The sequence below is a fragment of the Calonectris borealis genome, chromosome 1 (assembly GCF_964195595.1).
Source record: "Calonectris borealis chromosome 1, bCalBor7.hap1.2, whole genome shotgun sequence".
Lineage (NCBI taxonomy): Eukaryota > Metazoa > Chordata > Aves > Procellariiformes > Procellariidae > Calonectris > Calonectris borealis.
In genome coordinates, this window is record NC_134312.1 from 65,960,881 (window position 1) to 65,971,991 (window position 11,111).

Below are 11,111 nucleotides of genomic sequence, written 5' to 3' on the forward strand. Positions count from 1 at the left end.
AGAAAGCTTTTCCCTGCTCTGCACTGGTGACAGCATCTGTTTTCTGAACCTGGATCTAGTTGGTGCTAGGCTGTGTTATGGATGAACTGCACAGGCAGTTTTCTGTCTCTGTCCTTTAAACCACATCATTTTTAAGAAGTAGCCCGCAGTATTTTTTTTGGCTGCAGTTTGCCAGACTGTCTTGAGATTTTAGTCTTGCCAGGTATTGCTATTATGATCAGTGAAATTTTTCACTGCGCTTATTTCCCTCTGTAAAGAAAGCAAGCTCAGGGCCCGTGCATTTCTAAAGACTGAATGTTATGTAGGATTTGTGCTGAAAAACCTATGCTGGATTTATATGTCATATGGACATTTTTATGATGCCACATATCCACATTTAAACCTTTGTACTATTTAGTGCTGTTCTGTGCCATTCCCCAGACCTCCTCAGACACCATAGATTATAGTATTTCCTTTACGTTCTCCTATCAAGAGATACATTCCCTGCCAAATTTCTTGCTTGCTGATTAGACCTTTTTCTTCTGAATCCATGTTTTCTTCCACATGCTGGTTCTTTGAGCCATATCCATCTAAAGATGAGTAGAGGGAAGAAAAAAGGCTGCACAGCAGTGCTGCAACTGTTTCCCTACAAGGCCCTAAGATGATTAAAGCTAATGGGAGAACATCCTCCCTCTTTGTCTCATCACCCCAGTGAAAGCGGGTGCTCTCAAGTTTCCCCTTTCCATTTCCATAGCCTTTGTTAGAGGCTGAGGTTTGGCCAGGGGCTGGCATCTCAGGTATGGTTGAGCTCTAAGCCTCTTTGAGGGAGCCAGCAAAGAAAGATGCTGGAAGAGCGACTAAGAACAAGCTACTAGAGGCATTGCTCTGAAGCACACGCTGCGAAACTCCAAGAAATAGGGACACAAACAGGGAAACTCTGTGACCACACACTTAGCAAGGTCACTGATAGACAACTGTCCTTTAAAACCAGACCAATCCCATTATAGCTCCTCATTCATTACTCTTGCCATGCTTCCTGAGTGTTCAGGTCAGCCTGACTTATAAAAATAAATGCATTCCACTGTGCCTTTGATACCATATATTCAGGAAGGAGAGAAGAAGTGTCGTAAAAATCCTCTTGCTAACTAATGACAAGAGTCAGAATGACTGAACCTCAACAGCCAGTCCAAATCAGGAGTTGGGGTAAGGGATGAATCTAACAGAAATCTGCAAATAAGCTACATATTTAAACTGGAACTGACTTCAGTGGGAGTCTGGGCCAAGGAAGAGCTTCTGGATTTGGCCCAAGCAATTTAAATAATGCAAGACAGCTTGGTCAGTTGGTCAACTTTTAGCCAGACAATCTCTTTAGTTTTAACCCAACTTTATCAAAAAGCCTTTCTGAGCCTACTGAAAGGCTTGGTATTGGGAAATGGGACAGCAAAAAAACACTTTGGGGGTGTCGTCTCATCAAAATTGATGAGTGATCGTGATTCTGATTAGCAAATCTCTAACAAACACTAGAAGCAGTGTCCATCCTTGTTTAGACAAGACCTTGAGCCATCTGCTTTTGTAGCTGGCAGTGCTTTAAGCAGTGATCTCCAAGGATTGCCAACCTTAATTTTTCTGTGATTCCATGAATCTAGTGTTACAAGAAGGCTCTAGCACACTATTATTCATTCTTTAAATGTTATTAATGAATTTTAAAAGATGATGACTACACCATTTCAGAGCCTCTTCCAGGCTTCAGTATTTGTGTGACTTCAGGAATTTCTGGAGAATCACTGAGTAAGACGATGCAGGGTACATGATGTACCTGCTCAAACTTCTGTGGGATGAAAGGATAGGCCAAGTGTATAGGATACTAAATACTAGTTTCACATAACCATTTTTAATTTAATTAACACGGCCATATATAAAGCATATGGTTTAAAGAATATGGTCACATTTAAAGGCTTTTCTGAGGCTTGCCTAGCTTCAGCTCTTCTGTGTACTCTTTTAGTTGTAAGAAACTGATGATAATAATTTCCCTGTTGCTTATTGACTTGACTCACTGTCCCTTTCACCAAAAATGAGACAAGCAGTGATAAAAATTATTTTGTTCACACAGTGATGACATTATATCTTCTCACCCTAAGACACTCCTAAGCAAGTGTCCTGATCTTATAAATGTTCCTTAATGTTTTTGCATGTGTAATTCCCCAATTTCAGTTGCAATGCCAACATGCTGGATGTTCAGTCTGCAGGATCAAAGACTTGAGACAGTCATGAGTGTGTGACAAATGAGAAAGAGTGTCAAAACTGTTTACATTACTTCAGGCTGAACTTGCTAAGTTATTTAGATATGTAAACATGCAGAGGAAGACCAAAGATAATTTTGGTGGTTGGGAACAAGAACCCAAGTTTTTAAAGGTCCAAGTCCACTTGACATGTAAAGTGAAATTTAGGTACTTAAGTCCAAAACTTATGACCTGATCATCTGCTACCTGCTTGAGGAAGCTCCAACAGAGTTTCCTGACAAGTAGGTGTTAGGGTACGTACTGCACAGTAGATTTAGTCAGTTCTTTCTGTTGAAGGTGTGATTTTACTTGGAATAACTGAACTATCCCAGGACTAGAGAAAGACAGCAAACATTATTGCCCCACTGAGTTAAAGGGGGCAAAGCGAATCTACTGAGGAAAAATCGGATTTCCTGCCTGAAAGAGGGAATGCTGAATCCTTTTGGTTACTTTAAAATGGAATAACTACCTCATCAAATTTGCCTTAGGACCAGTGTGAAACTATAAGCACTCAGCTAGAAGATTCAAGGTTCCAGTTCTTAACTCCAGAATTATTTCTGCTTCTTTTAACAGATTAAAATCATGATGCTCACCCCTTGACTTTTGGCTGGGTGAGCCAAGGCAAGGTTCTTCTGCCTGTGTGAGGGGAAGGGCACATGCCATCGATCTTCCTGTATCACTGGACTGCTGTTGTTCCTGGGGCACGATGGGGCTTTGCACCCAGGCCCGGAGTAAGTGCCCAGCTCATACGCAACAGACCCAACTCTTTCAGAAGCCTTGCTCTTTGACATGCATGCAATAAATCAGCAGTCCACGCTTTGAGGGTTTATTTATGACAATGTTAACAAGCATATTTTTATTTGGTCTACGGTTAATTATTTATTGGTTTTCTATTGAGTTCCTGAGGGGATGAAGTTGTTTATTTTCTCATGGCTTAGTGTCACTGAGAAACTGCTATTGTTGAAAACTTTATTAAAAGTCTTTTCATATCTTTCTGTCTTTGTTTATAACAATACTAACTGTAGCAGTTAATAAGCCAATACCGACTTAATGTTAAGGGCTGCTTTTTATTGTTGCTTTTTAAGCTACAGCCAGGTCAGCAATCCACATTTAATACCCAGTCTCTATTTTCCTGATCTCAGTAGGCAGAGAGAGTGAGAAACACCTGCCTCAGAGAACTCAGGTCTTTCACATTATTTACAGACCCACACAGACTTGATAATGAGCAGTTGTAACAGTGAGGGGAAGCTGGGGTTTTTTTTGGTAATTGTTGGTGAGGTACTATAAAGAAAGGAGCAAGGGCTTATTATCAGTGAGCATTCACAAGGCAGGCTGCTGCGAAATGTGTGTGGGTTGGGGATTTTTTTGTTTGTTTGTTTTTGAGAGGAAGCAGATGTAAAGTTCAAATATTAATTTCCAGCCTAATCTGTGCCTGGCAGAGATGTTTCAGGCTCCTGGCCTGGCTAATTGCCCTGCTAGATGAAACCTCACTGTTGCTTCTGTTCCTGGGAGAAGCAGGGAGAGCCACCCTATGCGCTCCCCTGGCAGGGCGGTGCTGCCGTCCTGTGTGGCCAAAGCACAGTAACTGGCACCGAGTGTGGCAGCTTCGGAACGAGGAACTCTTGGGACAGTGGTCCTTGGAGGTGGCACATTAAATCCTGTTAATGCTGCTTCTAGAGGAGCAGAGTGAGCTCAGCTCTCCTGTCCTGCTGCAGTTTAGACCAGAAATCATATGCTGCAGGTGGGGGGGGATGCTTTTGTAATCATGTGAAAACCCAACAGTAAGAAGGGAAAATGTGATAAAGAATAATCCTCTGCTAAGGAGCTTGCAAGTTAAATACAAGCACATTGTTTCGGGGTTTAAAGAGATTAGCGCAAAGTAACATGGACACTGGGCTGGCTAACTCCAGCGTTCCCAGCTCACCCTTCCTAGCCATCACCTCAGTTAAATGACTGTGTGTGGAGGGGAGGCATTATAATTTTCTTTTGCTCTCTGACAGGTCTGTGCATTGCAGTCCTTGTGTTATCGGCTGCAGTTACCTCAGCAGGTCCAACACAGGCTGAGCAATGCATTTCTCTTCCCTCCAACAGCACTGAGAGAGATTTTCGGTAGACAAACAGCTTCCCCAAACCAAAATGTTTAGAATTAATCCCTTAAAACTAGTCAGTCTATAGGCTTAGCTGATACCCGAGGACTTGCAATTTCCTGCTTTTTGGAGAACTCGGCTCCTTCAGGCTACCTCTGGGTCACCACAGGCCACTGCAAATCCTATGCCCTCCTCACACTGCTATCAACCAGACTCCTCAACTTCACAGCCTTTTTGATGACTGATTTCAGTACTGGCAGAGCAGATGTCTCACTGTGGTTTGGTACCTGAAAATAGACTATTATCCTGCGATTACCCACACGCACTCCCTCCACCAAGTTGCTGAGAGAGAACTTTCCCATAGCATTGCATTTTTCTGGCTTATGCCTTTCTCATCCTCCATTGAGGCAGAAAGGCATATTCACACAAAAGCCTTTCAGTCTTTCATAAGTTTATAACCAAAACTGATGCACAGTATTAAAAATTGTCACACTTGGGTTACTCCATAATGATTCCATGTCTATCATGGTAAAAGTAGATATATTTGCTTTTGTAAACAGATCACATCAGTCTGTTGACTACAAGTATTGTCCTGTTTAGGGGGTGGCTCTGCTTAGGTAAAAGCTTCAGTCACTCATACTATCCAAGAAGCTATTCTTACGTGAAGCATCAAGTACCATTTGTATGTGAAGCATAGAAGTATTCCTTTCAGATGTGAAAATGAGAATATTTATGTGTTCAGTTTCATTTACAACTCTATGGAAAAAATCGATTCTTGCAAGAGTCACTGTTCTCCATGTCTCCCCTCAATGTACATGTACATACTATTATTTTGTATCTTTTTATATGAAGCAGTTATAGTTTACATTTTCTGGATTGATTGGCTCAGCCAAAATAAATAATCTTGTTAAGTTCTTGTTCAAGTGTCCTTCCAGCATTTTTTTTTCCAGATACTGGGCTTTCAGAGTTTGTTTGCTCTGTAACAGGTGGAGTCAGTGTTCTGTAGTCAGCTCCCCATGAAATCAGTTAGTTTGAGTTGGACTGACCACCCAGGAAAATATAGCAATTTTTATTAATAGTGCTTCAATTAAAAGAGTGACTAGGTTCACTACTTTATGACTTTTTGTAACTTAATTACCAGTGTGTGTATCAGCAGCACTTGAATGTCAGCCCACATCCTCAAGCAGGTTAGCAAGTCCTAGGAAAAAGCCCCTCTGAGCTTAGGTCCCCTCTGAGGTTCAGTGCAAATTAGTATTGCAGCATAGACAAGCTCTCCATGAGACACCAGTGCAATGAAGCTTGTCCAGCCCATTAAATTCAGTGTATGTGTCCGTGTCAGACAACAAGGCACTGATTATGACTAATAAATAATTACTAAATGACTAAATACTTTCATATATAGCAATGCATGCATATATAGCAATATAGCAATTTATGTCACAATACAGTGAATTACTTCTATATGTATAAAATAAATTACTAAGTACTAAAAGGTAACAACAGAGATTAGGCTTCAGTACTTCAATGTACAGAATGAAGATGTTATATCTAGTTTCATGTAAAAGGCTTATGTTGGACTTCCCAGCATAAAAGTTCAAAAGGTAATTGCAGAGTAGCACTATGTGTATGTTTGTATAATTACTTGAAAACAAGGACCTGTAAAGAACACAGTTATTTCCAACTTTGCACTGCCTTCATTTTCAGTGCTGTTTGAAGAGGACAGGCACAACATGTAAACATCTTGATAGCCACTTCAAGATCACAAGAAGGGGTGCCCGATATTATTATTGCAATGGGGCTTACAGATGCTTGACAGCACATAGCAGATATTATATCTTCTTTCATTTCATTGCTTCATTTACTGAAATGAGTTTTATGAGAATTTGATATTGTTGCCATTGATCTTTCCTCCTGAAAACATTTACTACCACGTTCACCATCACTGTTCCTTTCAGTGGCACCTATGTATAAGGAAAAACAAATCTTTTAGTTATGCTCTATATATACTGATCTTTTTTTCCTGTTATATTTTGACTTAATAAAAGGCTTTTTAAAACGATCAGTAAACCATGCCTGTGAAATGTACCATCTGGGAGCAGAAACAGACTTGGAATGCAGATGAGTCTTAAAAGAGGGAAAAAAAGGCAAGTATTTTACAAAACAAACCAACCAAACAAAAAAAGACGTTTTTTATTCTACCACATGAAATATGAAAACAGCAGGCCTGAGGCAGGCATAGCTGCTTTCCATTAAATGACAGAAAGAAGGGAGAACTAGAGAAGACGCTACACCACTGAAAGACAAATAGCCAACTCCCTGTCACAGGAATGTCATTTTCAGATTATTTGCCATACTGCATCTGTGTTTTGTTCTAAATTTGTTGTGGAGTTTGTGTCAGCAAAATTTTCCCAGTAAGATACTTCTTTAAGACAACATTGTCTAGGGACTTGAATCACTTCAAAAAGCAATAAGATGTTTTTCAACAAATGATTTACAGGCTAAAGTAAGAGTGGTTTTGAGGATAAAATTACACTTAAGGCTTAAGCTGATCTAATGACTTCCTACCACTGAGATGGGAAACTCTCCTTTCCCTTCCCCTGCCTCCTAAGGTGCACCCCCCAGTCTCAGCTGTATACTCGCACTGGGGGGGCAGTGCATGCCTGCTGGCCAGGCAGAGGACCAGAGATCCTATTTGGCTCAGTGAAAGGTCCGGTAGGCACCAGAAGTGGCAGAAGAAGGGGAGCAAGGTCACTCACTCGGAAGCAGTGGTAGCGGGAGTCGGTCCTTCCCCCATTCCAGCCTGGAGTGAATGTTGGACTGATGCAGCTATTCATACTGTGTAACTTACACTCAGGGTTATGATGCAGGAAATACTTAACCCTGCTGTGATTCAAGGTTCGTATGAAAACAAGAAAGCCCTCTGATTTAAAAAGAAATAAACCACTTTAATCCAGGCTATGAACTGTGGCAGTGATGGGAATGTTCTCTCTTCGTTTCCGCATTTATGATGTTTGTTTTACATCACTATAAAAGAAGTGTTAGGCTATCCACATGACAGTATGTGGCAGGCAACAAAAATAATCTTGGAACACAGAAGGAAAAAATGGCCTCACATGAAACCGGGTATTACAGCCCGGATGTCTGTCCAGTTCTGCGGCACCTGAGACACCCTTTAAGAGCGTCCACACGTAATGCTTTATCATAACCCAGTCCTGTTACAGTCTGAGAGCTCTGAAAATGTTCTTCACCTCTGTGTGTTCAGCAATTACTGCTATCACTAAAAGGCAGCCATCCCTGACATGAAACACTAAAGCCATTTTGTGCCATGAGAAAAAGCATCTGTTGAGTGGTTGGAAGGGACAGTAAAGGGACAGTAAATGGAATAGTTCTACACAGTGCAGTTAGCCTAGGAATGATTGTAATTAAAAGCGACTGATTTACCCTGTGGAAAATTATTAAAAACTTTTGTGCTTATCATCAGCCTTATGAATGCTGTCATGCACTGTCATGAGGAGAGTGCCTTTAAATAGCTCATGAGATTTCCTGTGTTTGTGGCTATTTCCCATGTTTCAGAAGCTATGTTTCCCATGTTTCAGAAGGATTCTTCTCAGAAACATAACATGAATCATTAGCCATTCGAGGTGTATCTTGATAAAAGGGGCATTTCCCATGCAGGAAGTATTTATCTAGGAGATGTTGTCATTTGTTCTTTGCGTTCATGCGATTCCTCTATAATACAAAAGTGTGTACAATCAAAAGATTTACCAACTACATCAATAGCTAAAAAGTCAGAACAATGGATGTATAACCTGACAGTTTAGACACTCTATGTTGGGTCTCTCCACACCCCTCGCCTAAAAAAATTAGGTTGTAGAATCATACAAAAATTCAGGCTGGAAGGGGCCTTGGGAGATCATCTAGTCCAATCTCTTGCTCAAAACAGGATACCTTCAAAGTTAACTCCAAAGCCTTGTCCAGTTAAGTTTTAAATATCACCACAGATGGAGATTCCCCAGCTTTTCTGGGCACGTCTTCCAGTAAAATACTTGGGGGAAAACCTTTTTCCTTGTTTCCTACCAGAATTTCCCCTGCTGCAATTTGTGTCCATGGCTGCTTTATGGCCTCCCACTGAGCATCTCTAAGAGGCTGGCTCCATCTTCCCCATAGCCTCCCTGTAGGTGGGGGAAGAAGACTCATTTCTTTTTCTCTAGATGCCCATTTACGTTTCTCTTCTGCAGGCTGAACAAGTCCAGTTTCCTCAGCCTTTCCTCAGATCTCATGTCCTTCAGCCCCTTAACCCTGCTCTGGATTCTCTCCAGTTTACTGCTTTCTTTTGTACTGGTGTGCCCTGAAATTGGACACAGATTAGATGTGGCCCCACTGGTACTGAGAAGGAAATAACCACTTCCCTCTACTTGCTAGCTACTCTTCTGCTAATGCAGACCAATAAATCGTTCAGTGTGTATCTCATGTTTTTCTTTCAAAACATCTATATTGGAGATTTCCTATTTGTGTTGAAGGCTGGTATTTCAGGCTTCTTTATACTGCCATGAAGATGGCAGAAATGGTGTGAATTGGTTTTGTTTTATTTTCATGTTAAGGGAAGCTGGAGTCTCAGGAGAACATTAGACCCTGGCAGCTTGTGGATTAGGGGAAGACATTAAACATCTCAGATAAAACTATTGGACCTGGCACCAAGAAACATCTACTGCTGTAGACCTCATAAAAGGGAAAAAAAAAAAAAAGCACCTTGGAAGGAAAGTGAAGTTATATATGTCATTCGAAAGGTGTCTTTCAGCCACTGGGGATGCCATTTGTTTCAAAACAATATTCTCCCCTAGGATGCTGGCCAGTCAAGCTGTTCCATGCAGGGGTGAGTGTGCCTCTGGATCCTGACACAAACCCCCTTGCTATGAAACCAAAGAACATAACGAGTCCCTAATTGTTAAAATTTCTCTTCACTCATTCTTTGGCCCATAAGTGATGTTTCCTTTACTGGGAACTGCATCAAAATGCCAGTACTCACCAGGAAGAATGAACTAACAAACGGAAAGCGTAACATGAGGTTTGGTCTTCAGCCCAGTATAACAAAAGTTCTTCTCATCAATACAACATCCCTTTTCCTAGCTCAGAAAGGAACCGTCTCATTTTTTACACAAGCAGGTTTACGGTTTTTTTACAAAGTATTCAGAGCCTCAAAGGCAGTAATAATGTAGTTTCACAATTACTCTTATGATGTAGATCAATACTGGAGCATCGGTTCAATGGAGGCACAAAAGTATTAATCCTTGTTCTCCTCTTACCAACAAATATGCCACCTTTTCCATGCTCTAGCATACCTGCAAATCTTCATGCCAAGGTGGTTTTCCATAGTCATTGTAGCTCTACCCTGTGGCTGTGTTCATCCTGTCTTGCTGAAGAGTCCCAGGATAATCATAGAATCATAGAATCATTAAGGTTGGAAAAGACCTCTAAGATCATCGTGTCCAACCATCAACTCAACACCACCATGCCCACTACACCATGTCCCTAAGCGCCTCATCTACACATCTTTTAAATACTTCCAGGGATGGTGACTCAACCACTTCCCTGGGCAGCCTGTTCCAAGGCCTGACCACTCTTTCAGTAAAGAAATTTTTCCTAATATCCAATCTAAATCTCCCTTGGTGCAACTTGAGGCCATTTCCTCTCGTCCTATCGCTTGTTACTTGGGAGAAGAGACCAACACCCACCTCCCTACAGCCTCCTTTCAGGTAGTTGTAGAGCGCGATGGGGTCTCCCCTCAGCCTCCTCTTCGCCGGGCTACACAGTCCCAGTTCCCTCAGCCGCTCTTCATAAGACTTGTGCTCCAGGCCCTTCACCAGCTTCGTTGCCCTACTCTGGACAGGCTCAGTGTCCTTCTTGTAGTGAGGGGCCCAAAACTGAACACAGGATTCGAGGTGCAGCCTCACCAGTGCCGAGTACAGGGGCACGATCACCTCCCTACTCCTGCTGGCCACACTGTTTCTGATACAGGCCAGGATTCCATTGGCCTTCTCGACCACCTGGGCACACTGCCGGCTCATGTTCAGCCGGCTGTCAACCAGCACCCCCAGGTTCTTTTCCTCCGGGCAGCTTTCCAGCCACTCTTCCCCAAGCCTGTAGCGTTGCCTGGGGTTGTTGTGGCCAAAGTGCAGGACCCAGCACTTGGCCTTGTTGAACCTCATACAGTTGACCTCAGCCCATTGATCCAGCCTGTCCAGGTCCCTCTGCAGAGCCTTCCTACCCTCAAGCAGATCAACACTCCCGCCCAACTTGGTGTCGTCTGCAAACTCACTGAGGGAGCACTCAATCCCCTCATCCAGATCGTTGATAAAGATATTGAACGAGACTGGCCCCAAAACTGAGGCCTGGAGAACACCGCTCGTGACCGGCCGCCAACTGGGTTTCACTCCGTTCACCACGGCTCTCTGGGCTCGGCCGTCCAGCCAGTTCTTTACCCAGCGAAGAGTGCACCTGTCTAGGCCATGAGCCACCAGCTTCTTTAGGAGAATGCTGTGGGAGACAGTGTCAAAGGCTTTACTGAAGTCCAGGTAGACCACATCCACAGCCTTTCCCTCATCCACTAGGCGGGTCACCTGCTCATAGAAGGAGATCAGGTTGGTCAAGCAGGACCTGCCTTCCATGAACCCGTGCTGGCTGGGCCTGATCCCCTGGTTGTCCCGGACATGGCTTGTGAGCGCCCTCAAAACGAACCACTCCATAATCTTCCCCGGCTCTGAGGTCA